The sequence below is a fragment of the Ursus americanus genome, chromosome 34 (assembly GCF_024610735.1).
Source record: "Ursus americanus isolate L20-20 chromosome 34, mUrsAme1.1.p, whole genome shotgun sequence".
Classification (NCBI taxonomy): domain Eukaryota; kingdom Metazoa; phylum Chordata; class Mammalia; order Carnivora; family Ursidae; genus Ursus; species Ursus americanus.
In genome coordinates, this window is record NC_142160.1 from 18,398,954 (window position 1) to 18,424,315 (window position 25,362).

The 25,362-nt window shown below is 40.2% G+C and overlaps 1 long non-coding RNA gene across 3 annotated transcripts in view; it reads right to left on the reverse strand.

Moving 5' to 3' along the window:
- Positions 1-25,362, reverse strand: part of LOC123781486 (uncharacterized) — a 145,206-nt gene that overhangs the window by 28,703 nt on the left and 91,141 nt on the right. Inside the window, exons 4-9 of one of the 3 annotated variants that reach the window (XR_015722952.1) lie at positions 22,220-22,312; positions 13,704-13,915; positions 13,007-13,092; positions 3,301-3,485; positions 2,022-2,124; positions 1,282-1,387 (exon numbers count right to left, since the gene is read on the reverse strand). This is a non-coding gene — a long non-coding RNA (uncharacterized LOC123781486). Of the gene's footprint in view, positions 1-1,281; positions 1,388-2,021; positions 2,125-3,300; positions 3,486-5,058; positions 7,321-13,006; positions 13,093-13,703; positions 13,916-22,219; positions 22,313-25,362 lie in introns of those variants that run through there. The other 2 variants (XR_006776744.2, XR_006776745.2) reach the window with 2 other exon arrangements.

Consider the following 25,362-nt stretch of genomic DNA (forward strand, 5'->3'; position numbering starts at 1 on the left):
TTATTTCACTTAGTCTTCACAACATATTCATTTAGCATGGCTTTTGGAGTCCAACTGAATTAGTTTGGAATATTGAATATACCACTTAATAGCTGTGTAATTTCAGGTGAGTTACTTAACCTAACCCTCAATTTCTTCACTTGTAAACTTGAAGAAAACAGAATTATGCTTCTTCGAATGATTGTGGGAGCCTAATAATATCTATAGATCATGTACCATGGTCAAAATTTAATCAATGGGATGGAAGCCATCTAATAAATGGTAGTTACATTACTATCTCATAAACAAGAAAACCAAGGCACAGAGAGCAAAGGAAGCAGTCAGATGGCTCTGTTTAAAGAAGAATTTTGATCCTAAATGTCATGTTCCAATCTATTTCTCTCCCCTTCCAGCAAAGCAGCCTGCAAAAAGCTTCTTCACACTTCCTTTAATTTGATTGTTGTAACAACCCTAAGAGGTTTATGCAGAAAATTACCCTTTAGCTCTGTGGGGAAGTGAATTTTAATGGATGAGTTTTAATGGCTGTTCAAGCTAAATTGGAAAGGTTGGCCAGCATCACAACCTCAACAAGGAGAGAAGTAGAGCAGAAATGCAAAAGGATAATGCATATGAACCAAGATGATCTGGCCTAGAGAAGATGAGGCTAATGGCCTTAACTCAGGACAGGTGCATTTAACAGTGACTCACAGAAACTGAAATCAAAACTCACCCTCACCTGATACTCAAAAGCAGTTTCCTTATTTTTTTTCTTATTTTAGTTAATTGTCCAGAAGGGCATAAAGAGGCCCCAGAAAGAAGCAAAGAAAACTTTTTTCTTACTCCCTCAATCTTCTTTGTGCTCAAGACGCCATGTTGCTATTATTATTTTAGAAATGGTAATGTTTAATACAATAGGTAGCATTCACTGAGTGCCTAATTTGTGCTAAACCCCGTGAAAGGTATTTTAGCGCTACTTCTTTCAACCATCTTACAGTGTAGTTATGATTATTCCTTTATTAAAGAAGAGAAAGGGGTGCCTGGTGGCTCAGTCAGGTAAGCGTCCAACTCTTGATTTCAGCTCAGGTCATGATCTCAGGGTCATGAGATGGAGCCCCAAATCGGGCTCTGCACTGGGCATGGAGCCTGCCTGGGATTCTCTCTCTCTCCTTCTTCCTCTGCCCTTCACGCTCCCTCTCAAAAGAGAGAGAGAGAGAGAGAGAGAGAGAGAAGAGAAAGATTAGAAGAGTTTTCCGGTTACGAAGTAGAGTGAGGGTCATGGGTAGAAAAGAATCTCTGGCTCACCCAGCTGGAATGTCCTCTCTCCCCTCTTCTTCTTTATCATCTTCTCCTCTCAGCCAGAGGCATTCATTCATTCGCTTGTTGGTTTATTTATTTATTTAGCACTGCTCTGCAATGAGACAGGCATAGAATTGCCAAGAGTTCTGCCTCGAAGTGTGATCATCATCTTAACTGATGTTTGCATTCTGATCCAAACAGAATGTCCTCCGTTTCTCCAGGCCTCCCAGGTAACTCTTGGTTACACGTGAAGCCTTCCCCTGAATCACGACAGTTATCTCCTCGCTCCTCTGATTCTGGGGAGTAACTCCCTGGGCCACATGGTCACATTTCCTTCTGAACTCTACTCTGGCCTCCCCTCCATGTCCTTTGCTGACTTCTGAGCAGCTCTTAGTTTCCCAGCAGCTCTTAGTTTCCCACGACCTTTCCCTCTCTCTCCTTCGTGCCCCGAGACACCCTTATCATGATGCTCTCTCGTGTGCTTCAGATTTTACTAAAGGTTAGGGATAAAGAAGGTGAATTATACCTCAGGAAAAGAAACAAACAAAAATTGAGAGCAGACATCACTTGTCTTAAAATCTTTTCCCTTCTCTGCTATACAGAATCTATGTCAGGCCGATACTCTTCAGAGTCCTGTCAACCACTGTGTTGGCTGTGTGGCAGAACCTGTCATTCGTATGTAGACCTTTGTCCCAATTATTTCCCTTGAAGTACCAGAGAAGCCAGCCTAAAAAAATCACTGTTACCTTATCATGCAGAGGAACTGGGCCCCCTTTTTATTTATTATCTTCCATCCCTGTCAGCCTGGCCCCTCTCTTCCATCACCAGGAGACACATTGAGGTATCTTCCTAAAGGAAAGATAAAATTTTCCCTGATGTGGTTTCTGTTTTGAGCACCAGAGAGTATAAGCTGCTATCAGTTTTCCTCTTTTCTTAGTTGCATCTTGTTGTTCCTGCTATATTTACATGATCTCTTAAACATAAAGACCAGAAGTCTCATTCCATCATAAAAACTAACCCTGAAGTGAATGAGCAGGGAAGAAAATATCACACAGTATTCTCCCTGAAGGTAAGGAGTATGACTGTCCTGGCATATCTTCATGAGTTCTCATTAATAATCAGGCAGCTGGGGGGAACCTGAATGTCTCAGTTTGGTTAAACATCCAGCTCTTGATTTTGGTTCAGGTCATGATCTCAGGGTTGTGAGACTGAGTCTCCACTGGGCTCTGCACTGGGTGTGGAGTCTGCTTGAGATTTTCTGCCTTTCCCTCTCCCTCTCCCCCTCCGCCTGCTTGCTCTTGCTCTCTCTCTCTCTCTCCTCCCCCTTAAATAAATATAAATAAAATCTTAAAAAAAAAGATTCTCTCTTTCCTTCTCCCTCTGCCCCTCTCACCCCCCTCTAAAAATATATATATTAAGGCAGTTTCAAGGCACTCATGTTGGTTACCTGTGAAGGAAAAGACAAATCTGGGAAGTTGAGGTGAGCTTATCTTGCATCTTGAAATCTCTATCAATCTTATAAGCTCAGTCATCATCCTGAATAGGCACACATCATTTATTTAACAAATATTTACTGAACAGATACAAAAGTATCACAGGCACCATTAAATATCATTAACCTAACGGTCAACAAAGGATTAAAAGCCTTCGTAATGGCTGAAATTACACAGTTCTGTTCTCAGGGCTATGGGAAGATGGAAGAGGGGAGCTCCCAACTCTGGCTGAAGAGTTCAATGAAACATTCAACTTCTTTTTTTTTTTTTAATTTTTATTTTGTTATATTAGTCACCATACAGTACACCCCCAGTGCTCAATTTCACATATCAGATTGCTTCCTTTTACTTATCCCACTGTCTCGCCCAGATGATTAAACTATACTACAGTCTGAAAGATGCACCAGCTAGACTGGAAATTGGGAAGCGTATTAGTGTTCTTCAGAGAAACACGACCAGCGGGACGTGGGTGTGTGTGTGTGTGTGTGTATGTGGAGAGAGGTGGGGGAGAAATTTTAAGGAATTGGCTTACATGATTGTAGAGTAGAGGCTGGCAAGTCCAAACTCTGCCAAGAAGGCCAGCTGACAAGACCCAGGTGAAAGCTGATGCTGCAGCTTGAGTCCAATGGCAAGTCTGCTGGCGGAATTCTGTCTTTCTGAGGAATGCATCGGTCTTTTTCATAAGGCCTTCAGCGGACCGGACGAGGCCCACCAACACTATGGAGGGTAATCTGCTTAACTCGAAGTCTAATGATTTAAGTGTTAATCTTTTCTAAAAAATACTTTCACAGCAACATCCAGACATGTTTAACCGAATATCTGGATGCTCTGGCCTAGCCAAACTGACATATAAAATTAACCATCACAGAAGAAGTACTGATCATGCAAGGAACAAATTTAGTGCAATGTCTAACACAAAAAAACCAATCACAATAAAAAATAGCTATTACTATTGCTGCTGTTGTTATTATTCTTTACTGATTACCTAATTTTTTTTTTTTTTACTGGGTACTAGATTAGATTCTGAGTACATAACAACTCACAACATACCAACCCTTGCTCTCAAGGAACTTACAGTCTGAACATGGATCCTAATAAGCTACCTGACCATTACAATACAGCGTTCTGAATACTAGGAGAGCAAAACACTACTCTGAGAAATATGGGTATGGTAAGAATATATAAAAGGGCCTTGCCTCAAAATGGGCTGAGGGGCAGGGATAACGTAGCGAAGAGCTACTTGGTGAATACACCCTAGTTAGGTAAATGGACATGAGTGGGGGGGAAGAAGAAGCAGATGTATGTTAAGGAAATAAGCACAAGGAGCTAGAAGACGTAGAAATGAGAAAGAATGTAGTCTATTCATAGAACTGCGAGTAGTTTATCATTTGTTGGGTCAGAGGATGAAAGGAACCAGTGAAGACAAAAAGGCAAACAGACTGAAGGTTAAGGCTGTAAAAGGGCTCTTACCGAGGTAAAGAAGTTTGGACTGTATTCCCAAAGCAATGATGACCTAAAATATGGCCTGTTGGAAATGGAGAGAAGAGACAAATTTGGGAGGTCTCAGTAGGTAAAACGGATAAGGCCTGATGATGGATTCAATGTTTGAGGCAGGGGAGGGGGGAAAGGAAAGCTAAGACATAGGAGTAAGCTAGGGCATGTTTAGAAGATGCTAATAACTCTCGTAATTCCAATAAAGGGTACTTTGAAGAACACTGGAGGACTTTGCACGAGTCATCTGCACTCTCTGTTCTCCATTTTCCACATTTGTGAAATGAAGATACTGGACTCAATGCTCTTTGAAAGCCCTTGTCTGACTCTAAAATTCTACCAACCTGGGACTACTTTGTACATAAACGCAGTTGGGGGGCGGGCAGGGGAATGCTTTTTGTACTACCAAGTCAATAAACTGAAAAGCAATAAATAGTATCACCAGACTGGTATTTAACTATGATTTTGCAATTATTACAGGATGTCAGAATGAGAAAGATCAGGAAATTAGATAACACATGCTAGTATCTTTTATATTCTGTTTGAGCTGTCAGAAAAATAGGGGCGGTTGACACTGCAGATCTACAAAGATTAGACGGATTGTTCTAACTAGAATCAAAGTTGATAAGCAAATTTCTATGAATAGCGAAACAGACCAAAAAGCTGATTGGTGAAAAAAAAATGCATGGGAGAGAGAAACAAGCATGTTTTTTTTTCTCCCCCCTATTGTGTGTTTGCAAAAAAAAAAAAAAAAAAAAAATATATATATATATATATATATATATATATTGCTCTGGTTTCAAGCACTTGATTTACCTTTTATGACACTTGAAACCCAGTGTTTGCTCTACAGCTTAAAGTTTATTTGTTGAGCTAACAAAGGCCCTGCAGAATTCTAAAGGAGAGGATGAAATCAAATGGGGATTTGAACTGAAAACCAGTCCAGATGGTCACTGTGTCCCTCCTCAAGTTGAACTTGAACCATTATTTAGAAGTCTTTTTGAGCAAGGACTGAATGGTGAAAAGATTTTCAGAGATAATCTGGTATGAACCATTTGGAACCTGGTTGATGAGTTACTGGAGTTCTTCTGACCTGAAAAACAAGGAGCTGAACGTGAAGCTATGATTCAACTCTCCGATCTTCTGGTAGAGCGCTGGGAGCGAGTATCTTGCATCATAAATATCATATTTGGAGTTAGTTATCACTGTTTGGCTGGGCTCCCACACAAAAACAGTAGAAGACATTTATTCAGAATACACATGAATTTAGTTAACTCTAGGTGCATGTGGGGGGAGTGTGTCTATGACTTGGTAGGCAGCATCTTAAAAATAATGGGCAAATTTAGTTTTTTCTCACCTTATTGAACCTCAGTAATCATTACAGACCATATCAGTAGCTCTGATGTTCTTGGGAGAAGGAGGAGAATCTATTTTCAAGCCTCACTTTGACAAACTCTGTCACGTAATATTACTGAGTTCTATTCTAAGGGCTGTGGGATTTATCTAAGTGCTAGATGAATCCGATAAATTTTCTGATCCCACAATAGCAATCATAAATGATATTATCTCTCTCTCTTCATTGAATTAATAATTGAATGCTGACTCACATTCTTCCTGATTTAAATCCAAACCTGAGAATTATCTCTTCCTGAAAAATATTCTCAAATAATCCTTTCTGTTGTACAGCTAAACTTTTTCAAAGTGTTTGAATTACAGATCAAATTTTTTCTAACAAATGCTACCACCATGCAAATTTACTTAAATATGTAAGTAATTTTAGATATTTTATTCCAAGGCAGTAAATTTAGATAACCCTAAGATTAGTGAACCGAATTAGACCTAACATGAATAATAATGCTTTATATAATTTTGCTAATGTCATACTCAGTGTATTTTGTCTCTGTGTTATTATAATTCTCTGAGGACAAGAACAGTGCTTGTTTTTCAAAATGTATTTCAAATATGCACTGGAATTTTCAGTCCCTTGATGTTGGTACCCACATCAAGAAGAGTTAGTCAGCGAAGGGAGGCATCCATCGGTTCATTCATGCCAGCATTTGGGGTCTGGAATAGGGGAACAAACTAGAATTAAAGAAGCTTCCTGAAATTACAAGGGAAGGGTTGAACAAGAAGTTGAGTCTAAACTCAGGTCATTCAAGAATATAGAGGGGCAAGTCAGGGAAATTGAGGTAAGTGAGCAAGTGTCAAGGGGGAGAACAAGAAACAAGACAAAGAAGAGAGGCAACTCAAGGGTCAAAAGCTGACTTGAACTGGAACCAAGTAGGAGCAGAGGCAGGATCTGGAACACGAGTGGTTGTTGTGACCACAGCTCCCTGTGCAAGGTGTTTCTGTCCTTAAGGACTCTTAAACTAGGCTGGACTTTGCATGCACCACAGGACTTTTTCCTGCCCTGCAAGTCCTCAGTTGCTTGTAGGCCCAACTCTGATGGGGGCACCTCCCTTCAAGCAGAAGAAGGAGGTAAGGGACCAGTTTATGAGTTCGGAGAAAGGGAGAAAGAACATGAAACACTGCCAAAGAGGCCCAAGCGTGTTTCTGTCTCACTTCTATTTTATTTATAGTACCTTTCCTCCTCCCATCAGAATTCTACTCCTTAGTATGGTAGCTTAAATTTATCCTTGGTGTCCATTTTGTCTGCAACCTATACCTGACATCTCCCCTTTAGGGAGGACAGGGAAGTGGTGAGGGAAGACACAGAGTTTTGACTGTTCGCCAGGAGTTTGCACAGGAGGGCAATATTCCCCTCCACGTCCATTTTTCCTGGACTACCCAGCTGTACTATAGACCAACCAGAGTTGACATGATTGCTACCTCCCCACCCCCACAAAGGAATACCAGCAGAATGGGTGAGGAGAACAGCTTTCTAATCCAAGGCATCAGTCCTCTTATTTACCTGGGACCAAGGACATGGACAGCTGAGGCTATATGTCATATGTGAAAGATGCTTTCATGGAGCTGCAGAATTTTCTAAAATGAGTCCTCCCTTTAAGTCACATTATGCACTAGATGAAGGAAGCTCCCCTAGTCTCTTTCCAATACACTGCTACCAAAAACAAACAAACAAACAAACAACAAACGAACAAACAAAAAACAACAAAAAAACCTTATATGATTAGATTTTACAGCAACATTTAGATAATAACATATTATATTTTTATATTATATTTTTAAAATGTTATTACAGCATTAAGATAGCTCAGTCTCTCTCTCTCTCTCTTTCTCTCTCACAAACACATACACACACAAGCACATGCCTCATTATTAGTTCAATCCCCTTGTATCACTAAAAAAGCCAGAGGGATCCCATTTAGGTGCCTAATTCTCTTCTTCAAACAGCTATAGCGAAGTATTCTTTGATTAGAATCAAGCAGCTTTTCAGAATCTCCTAAGTTAGAGAATTCTAATTTAAAGTCTCTCAGGTAAAAAAAATAAATAAATAAAGTCTCTCAGGTGTACTATGAACTTATTAACTGAACACATAAAATACCACAGCCATGGGGTGCCTGGGTGCTCATTCGGTTAAGTATCTGACTCTTGATTTCAGCTCGGGTCATGATTTCAGGGTCATGAGATCAAACCTCACATTAGGCTCTGAGTTCAGTGAGGAGTCTGCTTGAGATTCTTCCCCAAATAAATGAATAAATCTTTAAAACAAAATCACAGCCACAGACCCACACCCATATCCATACAATTTAGACAAGACAACAAGATTGGCCACTGTCTAAGTATCAGTTTCCTGAGACCAAATTTTTTTCAAAACATGCTACAGAAATTAAGGAGTTGCTTAGTTAGCAAGGATGGGGACCGGGGGCACAAGCAGAGAAGTGTACCCACAAAACTAAAGCAGCTTCATTTTTAAAAGTATTTTCGGGGCACCTGGGTGGCTCAGTTGTTGAAGCGTCTGCCTTTGGCTCAGGTCATGATCTCAGGGTCCTGGGATCGAGCCCAACGTCAGGCTCTCTGCTCAGCAGGGAGTCTGTTTCCCCCTCTCTCTCTGTGATTTCTCTCACTCTTGCTCTCTCTCAAATAAATAAATGACATCTTTTTTTAAAAAGTATTTTTTAATATACTGGGGCTTCTCAGAATATTTTATTTGAAAAATAGGTTCTGCTCTCTGCAAAATTTTAAGAACTATTGCCCTTATAAAATAGTGTTTTCCAAGCCCAAGTAGTGTTCTCAGACTCCAATAAATGTCTCCTAACCGAGAATCACATTGCTTTTAAAGCTGTTGACCTTGATGGGATTGCAGGGGAGGGAGGCCAGTGGGAACAGGCAGAGAAAACCAGACAACAAAAAAAGAAAAGCTTCGTGGTTTCTATTCACCAAGTGCAATCAATCCCTCTATGCCAGCTGCCCAGTCACCATCACCTGTCAATTAAAACTCGAGTGGCTACCTAGCAATGTCACTCCTACATATCTGCTTGAGGGAAGAGAGAGACTAAGTCCACAAAAAGCCTTGTATGGGAATGTTCACATCAAATTCATTCATCATAGCCCCCAAATGGAATTAGCCAAATGTCCACCTGCAGGACAAATGGTGGTTTGTCCATGCAATGGAAATACTCAGTGGCAACAGCGGAGGGACTCCTGGTACATACAACAACATAAGTACATCTCAAAATGATCGTGCTGAATAAAAGAAGCTAGGCCAGACACAAAAGAGTACACACTGGATGATTTCATTCATATAAACTTCTAGAACAGGCAAATCTAATCTATTGTAGGAAAAAAAAAATCTATGGTAGAAAAAAAACAGTGGTGGCCTCAGGGAAGGGATATGAGGTGACTGGGAGGAGACACAAGGGAAGTTTATAGTCACGGACATGTTCTATATTTCGACCGAGGTATGGATTACATGAGTGTATGTGTCAAAACAGATCAAATCATACCCTTATGAGTTGTGCATTTTGTTGTATGCAAGTTTTATCTGAAGAGACTTAATCTGTGGGGAAAATACTCAACTGAAGAACTCGATATGGCTCCAAATTGAGAAAGTATAGAAAAATATCTTTATGAGCTCAGAGTAGAAAACAATTTCTTAAACAAGATCACAATACTCTACATAGAAAATATTGATAAATATCTTTATCAAAACTTGAAATTCATGTGAAGAGGAGACGTAGAGAAAAGGCCAATTCAGAAATGATCGATAAACACTGTAAGGGAAGCTGACAGATGGCGGCTACGCCTGTGCTGAGCGTACCTATAGAGTTGTTGATTCACTATGTTATGCACCTGAAACTAGTGTGTCATTCATGCTTCAGTAAAAAAATAAAGCATAAAAATATATGAAAGGATGCCTGACTTCACAAGTAATCAGGTGAATGCAAATTTTTTTAGAGAAACAATTTCAAATCTGCCAGATTGGCAACAGTTTCAGAGACTTGTGATGTGGAGAAGCTGTGAGATTGTAAACCATACTGTGCTGTGTAACTGTCGATCAGTTCAGCGAATTCAGCCATTTTAGTAACAAAGCACATTCTAACACCTAGAAATTGAATTTCTGTTATATACCCTAGAGAAACTCTTACATGGGCACAAAGGACATGTGCAAGGATGGTTATTGTACTAGTGAAAAGCTGGATTCCACTGCAATGTCCATTAATAAAGAGAAGGCTATGTAAAAGGTGGTATCCTCACGTGGGGCAATATTACAAGGCAGTTAAAAAGAATAAACTATATCTACATGTATCAAGATAGATCTCAAAAACATGTTAAAATAAATACAGTACTGGGACACCTGGATGGCTCAGTTGGTTAAGCAGCTGACTCTTGATTTCAGCTCAGGTCATGATCTTGGGGTCACGGGATCAAGCCCCACCTCGGGCTCTGCGATCAGTGGGGAGTCTGCTTGGGGATTCTCTCTCTCCCTCTCCTTCTGCCCCTCCCCGGCTCACACTGTCTCTCTCTCAAATAAATAAATCTTTTAAGAAAGTAAAAAAAATAAATACAATATCATATTTAATTTACAGATATATACCCAAATGTATATATCTATATGTATGTATCTCTATATATTTATCTATATATAGATATATACTCAAATGTATATATATATGTGTGGATCTGAAGGATCCCCACAAAAACCTCGATGTTGGCTATGCCTGGGAAGCAGAGAAAGGCAAAACAAGTGATGTAATGATTGAAAAGGACTTTATCTGGAATTTATTATTAAAAAATAATAGGAAGAAGCATCTAAATGCAAACAAATGAATTCTGATTTATTTCTGATCTCTTAAAAAATTAACTCAAAATGAATCATAAACATTTAGGATTGATTCAAGTTTGTGACCTTGGGTTAAGTAAATAGGTCTTAGGCAGGACACCTAAAGCACAAGCCATAAAAGAAATAAAATTGATAAACTGGACTTCATAAAAATGCAAAAGTTTTGCTTTGGGAAAGACCCTGCTAACAGCATGAAAGTACAAGCTACGGACTAGGAGAAAATATTTGCAAATCACTTATCTGACAAAAAATTTGTATACAGAATATATGAAGAATTATCAAAATTCAACAATAAGAAAATGAACAACTGAATTTTTTTTTTAATGAGCAAAGATTTGAACAGACACTTCACTAAAGGAGATACATGCAGAGCCAAAAGTCACATGAAAGATGTCCAACATCATTAGTCATTAGGGAAATGCAAATTAAAACCATGATGAGACACTACACCTAACTGAATAGCTTAAAAAAAAAAAAAAGGAACCCAACAACTCCAAGTGCTGGCAGGGATGGGGGGCAACTGGAATCTCAGATCCTGCTGCTGGAAATGCACACTGGTACAGCCACTTTGGAAAACCTTAGGCAAAGAAATGTAGGTGCTGCAGGTGAAATCAGGCAGCCTATGAGGAAGTGGTTAGGGCAAGAGAAGATGGGTGGGGTACCCACAGCATCTGTTTCCATCCCCAAGTAACTGTACTTCAGGTTCCGATTTACTGAGGGTTCTGTCAGGTTCTTATAAGTAGGCCAACCCAGCCATAAAGATTCACTATCTTGCATATCCTAAATGCTTTATCCATGATCCTAAGAAACACAAAAGGAGAAAAAAGGGATGTTTTCCACCAGTGCCAGGTACAATCAAACCAACAGCCTACACACCAACACCCTGTGTATTTTGAGGCGAGACTGCTCTGTCCCCAGAGGAGAATGACAAGGATTGCCAACCCCAGATCCCACCCCCATCCGCTGTGAAAAGTACTTTTGTGGGTTGAGATTATTGAGTGAGTCTGGTGAAGAAGAAGAAGGGGTAGGAAGAGGGGAAAGGAGAAAAGGAGGCAGAGGAAGACAAGACATTGCATTCCTGCCAATGCTTTGTCTAGGTTCCTATGTCCTCTCGCCGGGGAAGCCCTGAGCTTCTCTCCGAATGCAACTCCATGGAAAGTCCCCTGAGAACCTGTGCCCACACCTGCAATCCCTTCTGTCAACTCATCTAGATCTGCTGGCTGGTGCCAAATATTATTTCTATGTCTAGGAGATCTCAATATTGACCACCATGCTTATGAATCTTGAAACCTTGACATCTGTCCTGCCATTGACTGTGATCCACAGTGACAGGCAGAAAGGAACTCCAGGCAAGGGCCTACTTTATCCCATCTCTTTCCCGGTGCAACTCTATTCGATAACTTCAAAAAATTAACTCTAGTAGATAAAATTTGCATACAGTAAAATGCATTCACTTAAAATGTACAATTGGATGAGTTTTAACACATGTATATTCCCATGTAAAAGCACCACTATATTTGAGAGCATTTCCATCGTCCCAAAGCATGCCCTATGCAGCTAATTTCTACTCCAGGAAACCACTGTTCTGCTTTGTTACCATAGATTAGTCTTGCCTTTTCTAGAATTTCATGTTAAGTGGAAATATACATTATTACACTTTTTTGTCTGACTTCTCTTGCTCAGTCAATTTTTTAAACAGATTTATTTATTTATTTGAGAGAGAGAGTGAGACATGCAGGGGGAGGGGCAGAAGGGTAGGGAGAGAGAAACTCCAAGCCGACTCCACGCTGAGCACAGAGCTCGATGTGGGGCTCGATCTCCCAACCCTGAGATCATAACCTGAGCTTAAACGAAAAGTCAGACGCTTAACTGACTGCACCACCCAGGCGCCCCCAAAATTTTTGAAATTCATTCATTTTATTGTGAATGTTGGTAGTTCACTCCTTCTTATTGCTGAATAGTATTCCAGATCATTTTTTAATACAGGAACAACTTTTTCACCTCTGGCTAGAGCTAGACCAGAGATAGCAAGCTTCAGTGCCTAGAGAAGCCAGACAAATAATATAAAAGAAAGGGGCTGGTATAAGAAAATTTATTTTCGAAACACTAAACCCTCTTGTTTTAACTTTATTTTCCAAAGAAATAGTTCATTGAGGAAAATATAAGTGTAATTATGATGATAAATGGCAATGGACCCTTGGCTTCGAGTTTTGGGGGGTAAAGAAGGAAGGGGATAGTGGCAATTTACAGAGCCCATGCCCACCTGAGGGAAACAACTTTGCTATGTGCGAATGCAGGCCCAGGTTTCAAATCTTCTTATTGTCCTAGAGAAGCAGGAAGCCTGGGTTTGTCTGTGAAATCACCTGAGGTGTAAACGTTGGACATAAATGTATATGTCATCAAAACAACAACCAAAAGACCTGGGGGGGCAAGATGAGGACTGGGAGGCCCCACACTGTGTCCTCTGAGGTAGACAGACTAAAAGATGGGCCAGGCCACTCACCCCAGGCCTGCTTTCTGTAGAACCATCCTGGTCCTGTTAGGAGCTCCCCGTCTGGAAGAAGTCCCAAGGTTGGCTAACTTCATTGGCTACATGGAAGAAAAGAGACAAAAGAGAAGCAAAAATTATTCGAAGGTCCTAAAAAGAACAGAAGAAGCAAATATTTGCTACAGGCCAGTTGGCTTTCTTGTTCTCCCACACTGCAGCAGTGTGGGGGGCATACCCTGGAATCACCTGGAGTGGGAAATTGCAGATTCTCAGGTACCCTCTCAATGTACTTAATCAGAATCTCTGGTGCCTGGGCCTGCTGTAGATTTCCATCTTGACAAGCTCCTTGGACAATTCTTACCCTCACTGAAGTCTGATATCCACTGCGTTGCATTTTCCCCACCTTTACCCTAGAGGATTCGGTTGCCATTGGGTCCATGTCCTGCATCTAAATTTGAGGTGTCTGGTGGGAAGAGCGGTACCGGGAAAGAAGGGAAGGCTTTGAGCGCCCCCTAGGGGTAATCTTGTACAGTGACCAGCTTTATAATGAGAAGTGATTTTTCAGAGGTGTTAGGAATAGAAATAATAGGTAGTATTTTTGAGCCCTTATTGGCAGAGAGCATTGTGATTGGCCATTCACATAAATTATCTGATTTAAGCCTATGAGGCAAGCACTATTATTACTTGCATTTTGCAGAGGAAGGAAATGCACCTGTAAATCCAGTGGCATGGCTGATCACTCCCTCTTCCTCGATACATTTTCTTCGCTTGGCTTCCAGAACACCACACTCTCTTCTATTTGCCTCTTGACTCACTGGTTATTCCTTCTCAGTCTTCGTGTTAGTTCCCCCTCTTCTCCAAGACCTACTAATTTTGGAGTACCCCTGGGATCAGTCTTTAGTTTTTTTTCTTTCCCTGTAACAACTTTTTTCAAAATAGAAGTATAAGTAACATACAGTGTTACATTAGTTTCAAGTGTACAATGATTCTACAATTCTATACATTGCTCAGTGCTCATCACATGATAAGTGTACTCTTAATCTCCTTTATCTATTTCACCCATCCCCCTAACCACCTGCCCTCTGGCAACGACCAGTTTGTTCCCTGTATTCAAGAGTCTGGTTTTTTGTTTGTCTTTTTTCTTTGTTCATTTGTTTGTTTCTTACATTCTACATACGAGTGAGATCATATGGTATTTATCTTTCTCTGACTATTTCACTTAGCTTTATCCCCTCTAGGTCCAACCATGTTATTGTACGTGGCAAGATTTTACTTTTTTATGGCTGAGTAATATTCCAGTGTATATGTATATACCACAACTTCTTTATCCATTCTTCTTTCAATGGATAGATGATAGACTTGGGTTGCTTCCATATCTTGGCTATTGTAAATAATGCTGCAATAAACATAGGGGTGCATATATCTTTTCGAAATAGTGTTTTGTGTTCTTTGGGTAAATGCCCAGTAGTGGAAACACTGGATCATATGGTAAGTTTATTTTTAATATTTTGACGACCCTCCATACTGTTTTCCACAGTGGCTGCACCAGTTTGCATTCCCACTGACAGTGCATAAGAGTTCCCGTTTCTCCACATCCTCCCGAACACCTGTTCTTTCTTGTGTTTTTTATTTTAGTCATTCTGACTGGTGTGAGGTGATACCTCATTGTAGTTTTGATTTGCATTTCCCTGATGATGAGTGATGCCGAGCATCTTTTCATGTGTCTATTGGCCATCTGTATGTCTTCTTTGGAAAAAACGTTTATTCAGGTCCTCTGTCCATTTCTCAATCAGATTATTTGGATTTTGGTGTTGAGTTGTATAAGCACCAACTTTCTTTTCTTTTCTTTTTTTTTTTAAAGATTTTATTTATTTATTCGACAGAGATAGAGACAGCCAGCGAGAGAGGGAACACAAGCAGGGGGAGTGGAAGAGGAAGAAGCAGGCTCATAGCAGAGGAGCCTGATGTGGGGCTCGATCCCATAACGCCGGGATCACGCCCTGAGCTGAAGGCAGACGCTTAACCGCTGTGCCACCCAGGCGCCCCAGCACCAACTTTCTTAATGAACTCCTTTATCGATATGACAATGACTCCCACAGTTCTATCTTGTGACCAACCTCTCTTTTCAACTTTAGACTCATACATGCAGTTGCCTACTTGACATCTCGACTTGGATGCCTCACAGACATCTCAAATTTAACATGTCTGAAAATGAAGTTCTCGGCTACTACCACAAACCTCTTCTATCAGACATTTTTCCCATCTCAGTTGATGACAACTACATCCTTCCAGTTATTCATATAGAACCTGGGAATCACTGTTGCCCATGTCGCTCCATCCCTACAGCCAACACTCTGGTTTCAGTCTTCATCCCTCACCTGGGTTATTGCTACAGCCTCCTATTTAGTCTTCTTGTTCCCAAACTTGCCTTTTAAGAGACTTTCCAACAAAGAAACCAGAATGATATTCCTAATATGTAATTCAGATCATATCATTCTTCTGCCTAAAGTCCTCCCATTTCACTCAAAGAAAATACCAAAGTCCTTAGACTGGCCAACAGGGCCCTCTACAAGTGGGACCCCATCTCCTCTCTGACCTCATCTCCTGTTACTCTGCACCAGACACACTGGTCTCCATGCTATTCCTTACACATTCCTGGCTTGAGTCTGCCCTAAGGCTTTTGCCATGGCTCTTTTATCTGCCTGAAGCATTCTTCCCTCAGAAATCCACTTGGCTAACTACTTTACCTCCTGCAAATCTTCACTCAAATGTCACCCTCTCCATGAGAGCTATCCTGAATCCTCTATTGAAAACTGCAACCTGTTTTTCCCCCTGCATGCCCAAACCTCTTATCATGCTCTGTTTTCCCCACAGCATGGTGACTTTGCAACGTATTCTATTACTTAACTATTTATTATGCTTTTAGTTACCTGTTTTCTCCGTCCTCTAGAATGTAAGCTCCAAGAAAGCAGGACTTTTCGTCTCTTTTGTTTACATATATATCTCAGACACATAGGTCAGTGCCTGAAATTTAATAGTAGTATCTGTTGGATGAATAAGACCTGAAGGGGTTACATACCTAGTCCTAAGTATTTCAACATTCCATTTGGTAAGTAAACCTGAATAATAAACAATTGTTTTCTCCTTATAGAGAAGCAGACTAGAGCTCCACGTAGTCTCCTTGGGCATCTCCTATGGGGAGGAGTGCTGAGTACCAGCACCCACAGTCCCCCTTAAAGAGGTAACACGAAGCAATGTACTGTGCGTATCATTCACCCCTACACCACTTGTAGCTCCCACAGCGCTGGGCATTGTCTTCTTTACCCAATTTATTTGGGGAGTGTAATGCTGAGTTACAAGTAGTATTTTTCCTTAAAATGAGAGCATTACACAGTCTGTGGGGTACCTTTTTAATATACTACACAGGTTTAAAGATGAGTTGCAACTCGCAAAAAGAAGCAATGTAATCAGTCTGTGAAATGAATTTTCATTAACTAGGTTACTGAGTAAGGCTGTCTCGCCATCAGCTGTACCTTGATAAGGGATGTAACCAATAGCTCTGCTCAGTGAATCCTGAATTGCCAGAGTTTCTCTGTAATTCTCGCAAGAGAAGCAAGTGACAGCATCCTGTAGTAAGTACTTCAGGGAGCTGAGGTAGCTGCAGTTGTGTTGAAAAATTAGAGATTTCCAAGACCCAATATCAGAAAATAAAAGGGGGGCAAGAAAAAAAATCTGTACTTTCTGAAGCATTTATACAATTCACTCACACAAATTCCCAGCAGTCTGATCACACATATAACTCCAAACCTCAAAGTTGGACAATTTGCTTCAAAGACAAAAGTCAGCTAGACAGAATGCTCAAAGATGAAAGAAAAGATTCTAGTCTATGTCAATGATTAAATGTGCCAATGGTGTGTTTTTTTGGTTGCAACAGTAAAATCAGCTCAAAAGTGTGTGTGTGTGTGTGTGTGTGTGTGTGTGTGTGTGTGAAATTTCAATCAAGGTAACTGTCTTTTCCTATGGGGACAATTTATCCATAAGGAACCATTTCACAATCTAGCATATTCCATGGTAGGCAGTATCTCCTCCTTCACAGAGGATGCCTGGCGGTAACTATTATGATAAGGAGGCTTCATAGCAAATGCACCTGATCACGTTGAAATACTTGCTTCCCTTGACATCCAGGCCCCCACACTCTCCAGGTTTTCCTCTCACCTCCCTGATCACTTCCCAGTCTCATTTCTGGTCCGTCTCCTCGCCCTGACTTCTGACCCCAGGACTGACTGCCATAGCATCAGGCATCAAAACCTCTTCCCTACCTCCATTCTCTCCAGTGACGATCTCAGCCAGGCTTCACGAAGCCATCTGCATGCGGCTGACTCCCGCCTTTCTACCTCCAGCTCAGAATTCTCTCCTGAATTCTAGACTCTTCTAAAAGAAAGGCTTGACTGACATCTCCACTTGGATCCCTAACAGGCACATCAAAACAACACTCCCCCAAACTAACACCTGATATCTGACCCCACCCTACCTAAGTCTATGCCGTCTCAATAAATGGTAATTCTATTCTTCTAGTGCTTAATCTAAACCCTGGATTCATTTCTTTCTTCATAATGCTCCACATTCAATGCTTCAGCAAATCCCATTGGATCTATATCCAAATTCTATCCAGAATCTAATCTCTTCTCACCACTCTTCTGCTACCACCTAGTTGAACTGAAGTCATCATCATCTTCTTTTCTGGATTATTCAAATAGCCCCCTAGCTGGCTCACCTGCCTCAACTATTCCCTCTCCTATAAACTATTCTGTTCACCAGTGGTCCTCACAGTGTGGTCTCAGACCAGCAGCATTGGCATCACCTAGGAACTTGCTGGAAATGCAAATTCTCCTGCACCACACCAGACCTACTCAATCAGAAACTCTGGGGATGGATGCGGCAACTGTGTTGTAACAAGCCCTCGGAAGTGACTGATGCATATTCAAGTTTGAGAACCACTGCCCTACAGAAGTGGTTAGCCAGAATGATCCTTTAAAAATGTAAATCAGGTCACAGTCACCTCTCCCCTCACAATCCTCCAGTGGCTTTCTAACCCATTTGAGTAGGAACCTGAGTCCTCATGAAGGTCTGCAGTGATCATTGTGATCCCTTTCCCATTCCCACCATATGTGTAGCCACCTCTCTATTCTCCCTCTATCCACTCTGCCAAGCCAGTCTGGCCCTTTGCTTTGCCTTTGTACCTGCTGTTTCCTCTGCCTGGAACATCTTCTCTACTCCCTTCTCTCCCGACTATCCTCTCCATAACCATGTGGCCCTCTCCCTCCTCTCCTTCCAGCCTCTGCTCAAATGTCAGCTCTTCAGAGGGACTTTTTCCAGCCACATATTTAAACTTAAAAACCGTACTTTCCACTCCCACTCCTGTGCTCCTTTCCCACCCCTTCCCCTTGCTCCACACTGTTTTTCTCCATAATGCTCATCACCTTCTGGCACTGGGTATGTTCTACTTGTTTATTTGTTAGTCATTGCACCCAAGAATATAAGCTCTATGAGGCAGGGATCTGTGTGTGTTGTGTTCACTGCTGTATCATCAGAGCCGGGAAAAATGCTGGCATAGGGTAGGAGCTCTGTAAATATTTGTTAACTGAGTGAACATCTAAGCGATGGCCAAAACATCCCTCTATAGAGAGATGATACATTTATTTCAATGATACTGTCATTGCTCAAAATATTGTTTGGGAAATAGGAAGTAGGGAAACCATTGAGGAGGACACTACTTGCAATAATCCTGGAAAGATGACAATGGCTTCAATTTGAACAGGTGATAGCATAGGAGGTGGTCAGAAGTGACTGGCTTCTGGATATAATTTGAATATAGATCTGAAGGGTTGAGGTCAATTTATAGGTCACATATGGAAACCAGTCTCAGTATTTAAGAGAGATCGCTCTTTTAAAAAAAGTAAAAAAAAAAAAAATACGGTTGCTCAGCTTAATTACACGTAACATTATTTACTAGTTCCAGAATCATGTGACATTTGGCTTTACTGCAGAAATCACATTTCCCCTTGAATAGTGAAACACAGAACCACTGAAAACATTCACCAGCTATGAATGCGGTTTCCTATATGATGAAAGAATACTTTGGATTTTCACTGGGCATAATTTTACATTTGTGTGATTTAATCCTCACAGCAATCCTTCGAGATCCTTGTTATTGACCCCCATTTTTCAGATGAGGGAAATAAGGCTCAGAGCAGAGGATTTTCATCCAGACCAGGTCATACATTTTTGTGATGAGTAAGAGTATTGTGTTGGGAACGAATATGCATGGCGCCTAGAAGAGAACATTTCAGCATGCCTTATTTACCCCCTCTTGACTTCAGACTCTTATAAGGACAACTTCTCCACAGGATCAGAGCCCTACAGCAAATACAAGACATAGCCGGGATATAGGGGCCAGTTCTGTTTTTCCTACTGTTCAGGCTGGGAATGAGTCTCCATTCAAGGGCCAAAGCCCTGGGTCAGGTGCTGTAGTTCCTCCAGACACTGTTTCCAGTGTCCCTAGGAGAAACCGTTGCCATCACCATGGGGATTTGATGCTTTCCAGGGCTATGTAGACAGCATTGTCTCAGGACAAGGAACTATTGTTTGGGTAGAAATAGAGGGTGTTTCTCACTGGGGATTTGGGCTTGAATACGGATTCACATTTCAACAATGCCTCCTTTTGTAAAAATGGGTGCTTTTTTTTTTTTTTAGGTTTATGTGATTTTTTCAGACTCAGATCACAGTATCTAACGACTGTTTCTCCTACAATGTTTCTTAAGAATGTTAGGTATGCATTCCTGGATGTAATGGACTCAGGGAACAAAAATCACATTGCATATTAACCTGAAGGCTCCTTGCTATCTTGAGCAGACTCTGGGACTCCCTGCCATGGCAGAAAGTGGGGGACAGGAAGGGATGGGAAATTAATGGATGGGAACTGGCACTTACTGAGAGCAGCATCTAATGAGCAGACACTTTAGATCCATGATTCCAATTACTCCTCACAATCACCTGAGCAGATATTATTCAAATTTTCCAAATGAGAAATGTAATTAGGTAACTGGAGCAAAATCACACAGCTGGTGAGACTGGAATCTGGGAGCCTTTCCCAGATCTCACTCCAAAACTGTTCCCTTTCCATTTCCTGTTCCAGGCTTCCTTGCTGACCTTTTTAAGCTTCAGTTTTCTCAGATGAGACACCTGGAGGGAAGAGTGTGTGAGATGGTGCTCACGAACGCCTCCATCATAGGACATGTCACATGATAGATACTCAAAAAACCCCCCAAATCTCTCCTCTCTGTCTTCCTTGTTCATATCTCATCTTCCCTTTCTAACTTCTCTTTTTCTTCTCTCTCCTGTTCTTTCAGCACCTGCTTTCTTTTCATTCTCATATCTCTTTCTCTGCAGAAAACCAAAATCTAAAGAGCCCATTCCCAGGGGCAACATAAGCTTTAAAAACCATCCCCTAGGAATAAACCAACAAGAACAATGCCAGGTCCATGTGAAGAAAACTATAAAATTTTATGGAAGATATAAAAGAAGATCTGATGGATGGAAAGCTATACATGTTTCTGAATGAAAGAGTTGATATTATAAAGATGTCACCTTTCCAAATTAATCCATAAATTCAATGCAATCCTAATAAAAATCCCAACACGAGATTTATTGAACTTGATAAGCTGATTTTAGAGTTCATGTGGAAGAGAAAATGCACAAGAACAAGCAATATAATTTGAAAAAAAAAAGAACAAGGAGGAAGGACCTGACTTTTCAGTTATCAAAATATGCTAGGTTTATGTTAAATAATGTTGTATTGGTTCAGAATAAAGAAATGAACAAATCAAACTGAAGAAGGCAATTCAAAAACAAAGGAACATGCATTTCAAATCAGAGCAAAAAGGACAGACTATTCAAAAATTATATTGAGAGGGTTGGAAAATCTGAAAAAGATTTAATTTGGATGCCAGTATCACATCACGCACACAAAATCCAAATGGATTAAATCCTAACACTAATTTAAAAAAAACCCAAAGCAGGAAGAAACTACAGTAAATTTTAGTACATCAGCTTTCATAATGTTAGGGGAGATGGTAATGAAGGTCTTCCTAAGAAAGACATAAATTCCAGGAGCCACTAATAAAAAAAGTCTTACTTTGAACAAACTGAAAGATCTGTATGACAAAAGACCCCTAAAATAAAAGGTCCCACTGAAAGTCTCTGCAAAATATATAAAACAAAATATAATATAAAAAATCTAATAAAATCTCCTGAAATTATTGAAAAGAATAAAATGTAAAACTGGTTAAAAGAAATGAAGAGAGAGTTCACACACACAAAAAGAATGATAAAACTTAAAGAGTTGCTTAGTCTCAAAAGTAATAAAGGAAATGCAAAATAAGCAATGAGGTACACGTTATAACCAATCAGGTTGTGAAGAATAGATCGACACCAGTATTATCAGGTAGAAACAGGTGATTTCCAGACAGTCTGTAATAGGGAGAACACTGATACAAACTTTTTTGATGAAAACTTTGAAATATCTATTGAAATTTAAAATAAGCATATCCTTGGAATTCTGAATTACATTTCTAAGAATCTATTCTTTTGAAACATTCATTCATGTTCAAAAACAAACAGAGTCATTGCAGCTTTATTTATAATAAAGAACAATTGGAAAAGGGCAGAAATTTGCCTCAATTAGGGAATGGTTAAATGAATTTTGTGCATTTATATTGTAGAATACTATATGAAGATTGAAAAAAAAAATGAGATTTACATTTACTATGTGAGAGTTCCAAGACATATGGTCAAGTGAAAAAAGCAAGATACCAAGTGCTATGGGCAAAGAGGACTTGTTTTTCTCACTCTAACATTTCATATTACTTGTATTATTTGTGGTTACTAGCACATTTTGCTTATGTAAATAAGAATAAAAGGAATCTTACTTAATATCAACCAAGGAACCACAGCAGTACTATTACTGCTGTCACATTTCCAGTAAGCTTCACTGGGGCCCACAGGCAGCAAGAGGTCCTGGGCTATGCCCTCCCAGGTCAGGGGTGATACCAAGGGCAAGAGGCTGGGGGCCCAAGAAAACAAGGCTGAAATAATGCTCAGCTAGCACAAGAGGGGAAAGCTCCTTCTCGACTCCCAGGTTACTGTTCTAGATCAGCAAGAATCACTTACTCACTTCCCTCTTCTGCTTTGGACTTCAGTGGAACTCCTTTTGGCAGTGGGAACAAGGTGGCATCCATCTTCTATTTCTTGGTAAAATCCCTCCTGTCACAGGGGAAGAACAGCACTAAGTCTCTCTTCTTGTTCACCTCTATAAACCCTTCTTGTTTAGCCAAGACATTTAGGGGGAAAAAATTCTTAAAAACATTTTTTTTGTAATATAAACATACATTCATATACAAAGACTATATATTAAAGTTTGCTTCAAGAATTGTTTTTCCTGGGGTGCCTGGGTGGCTCAGTCGTTAAGCATCTGCCTTCGGCTCAGGGCGTGATCCCGGCGTTCTGGGATCGAGCCCCGCATCAGGCTCCTCCGCTGGGAGCCTGCTTCTTCCTCTCCCACTCCCCCTGCTTGTGTTCCCTCTCTCACTGGCTGTCTCTCTCTCTGTCGAATAAATAAATAAAATCTTTAAAAAAAAAAAAGAATTGTTTTTCCTTTAGCAAGAAAAATTCCTTTAGCAAATTAAAAAGAAAAGTACCATCATTCAAAACAAAGCCATTATTCTACAGTTTTTTTGCATATGTATTTCTTCTAACTATTTTGTACCATATTCTCAGAATATTTCTTTTCTAATTAGGTTTTTCACCTTCTAATTATTTTGCACTGTTCTTATATTTTTTCAGATGAGTATATTGGTTAACTTAAGGTTCACATGGATGGCAAGCTAGAACCAAAAGTGTAAGTGATAAGAAAAATAAGAAAGCAGGAAGAACAATTCTGCACTTAGCACTTGAGGACCAAAGTACTCGAGCATTTAGAGCAGAATGAACTCTGGTGTAAAAAGTAAGAGCCTTCAACTCTATGGTTCTGTACCAGTCATTCCATTAGACATTGGACAAGTGTGTGGCCTCTTAGATATTTCACAGATAGATGAGTTTCCTTATCTATAAATTAACTGGCTTGGGTAACAATCCATTGATAAGTTTCATGAGCTCTTATTGTGTGCTGAGAACTAGGCTATATGTTTTATGTATATTGTTTGATTCTTATAACAGCCATTTGGGATAGAGATTATTCCCTCCATTCCTTAGATGAAAAATCTGAGTTTCAGAGAGTAAATAACTTTCCCGAGGGCATACAACTAAAAGCTGGGAGTCTGGATTTGAATCCAGGTCTAATTCTGAAGTTTGTATTCTTAAGCTAAGAGCTAACCATAACCTTCGGTACATGTTATTTTAAGGCTACCTTTGCATTATACCTTTACTTCTGCTGGGTTGGGGGAGAAGGAGGAGAAGGAGCTTGCAATAAGAGGACTTTAAGATTCCCTTGCTGTTTCAGACAGTGAATATAACTTAAAGCTTTTTCCATATCTAGAATGTTCAGATGTGGATGGGGCAATGAATTTCCATACCAGGCTGGAAATTTATAGCTCTGAGGGCATCCTGAAAATTTCCACTAAGATGACAAATGATTTAAGCCGCTGAAGACAGACAAATCTCCCAGCTGAACCTTAGAAAAGACACTTCCAGGTCAGATTTGCTGGCTAGCCTGGATGCCTATGATTTACTTATTGTGGGATGAAGTGGTGGGCTTATGTTTCCAGCGTTAATGATTCAAAAGCTTTCTGTGGTATTAAACTGAGATACATAAAGAAACAAAAGGCAATTAGAAGCAATCAAAGCATTCAGAAATTAAGATTCAATTCTGCATTTGCTAAACTCTTCATCAAGGAAATCAGTAAATTCTTTTTAAAGCCGTCAATATGATACACAGAGAATTAGAAAAGCAATCAGTTTCAAAATGTACACATGCTTCCTAGAATGCCGAGGGTATGTAGGACTGAGCCATTTTTCACTTGTCTCACCCGCATTTATTTAGACATGTGCCTGTGAACACTCTCTTGAGTAATATTTCTATTTCAGTTGACGGACAAATGGGTGTGTAACTCTTTGAGTGCCAGAAAAATCCTTATGACAATTGAAGAATAAAAACCATACTGAACTATTTAAACAAGTACTTCCAGCAAAATGCAGTGGGCAGGCTTCTCTTATTTGGGTTTTGATATACAAGATGTCTGAAAATCCCTGAAGTCACATTCAACCAGTAATCTTAAGGTTTGTGAAAGCACCATCATACTCAGCGTCTAGTAACCTCCCAAGTGAAAAGAAGACAGGATTAGAAATAATTTTCTTTCCATCCAAGCAACTCTTTGGCTTCTTTGATAATACTTGCATTTTTCTCAGGGCCAAATTCAGTACCTTTAGAAGACGAAGTAAAGCATTTTACCTTTCAAGCATTCCCCTTCCTTTAGTCATTCATGTATTTTGCTTTTCTTCATGTGGCCCAGTTTCTCTATTTCATCAAAGTTTTTCCTGCCTGGCTCCTTTGCACCTATTGTTACCTCTGTCTGAAATACCCCCCATATCTCTTCTCACTTTTCCAGCTGGCTCATGTTTTAGGTTTTAGCTTAAATATCACCCTTTGGAAGAGTTCTTCCTTACTAACCACTGAAGCATGTCCCCCTACCAATGCAGGGGTAGTTCAGTATTCACAAATTAATTGATGTGGTACATCACATCAATAAGAGAAAGGATAAAAACCAAGAGATCATTTCAATACATGCAGAAATATCATCTGACAAAATAGAACATCCATTCATGATAAATACCCTCAACAAAGTAGGTTTAGAGGAATCATACCTCAACATAATAAAGGCCATTTATGAAAAACCCACACCTAACATCATACTCAAAACTAAGAGCTTTTCCGCTAAGGATCAGGGACGTGACAGGGATGTCCATTCTCACCACTTTTATTCAAAATAGTACTGAAATCCTAGCCACAGCGATCAGATGACAAAAAGAAAGAGGAGGTAGGGGCGCCTGGGTGGCTCAGTCGTTAAGCGTCTGCCTTCGGCTCAGGGCGTGATCCTGGCGTTCTGGGATCGAGCCCTGCATCGGGCTCCTCTGCTGGGGGCCTGCTTCTTCCTCTCCCACTCCCCCTCTCTCTCGCTGTCTGTCTCTCTCTCTCTGTCAAATAAATAAATAAGAAATCTTTAAAAAAAAAAAAAAAAGAAAGAGAAGGCAACCAAATTGGAAAGAAAGAAGTAGAACTCTCACTATTTGAAGACGGCATGATTCATATACAGAATATG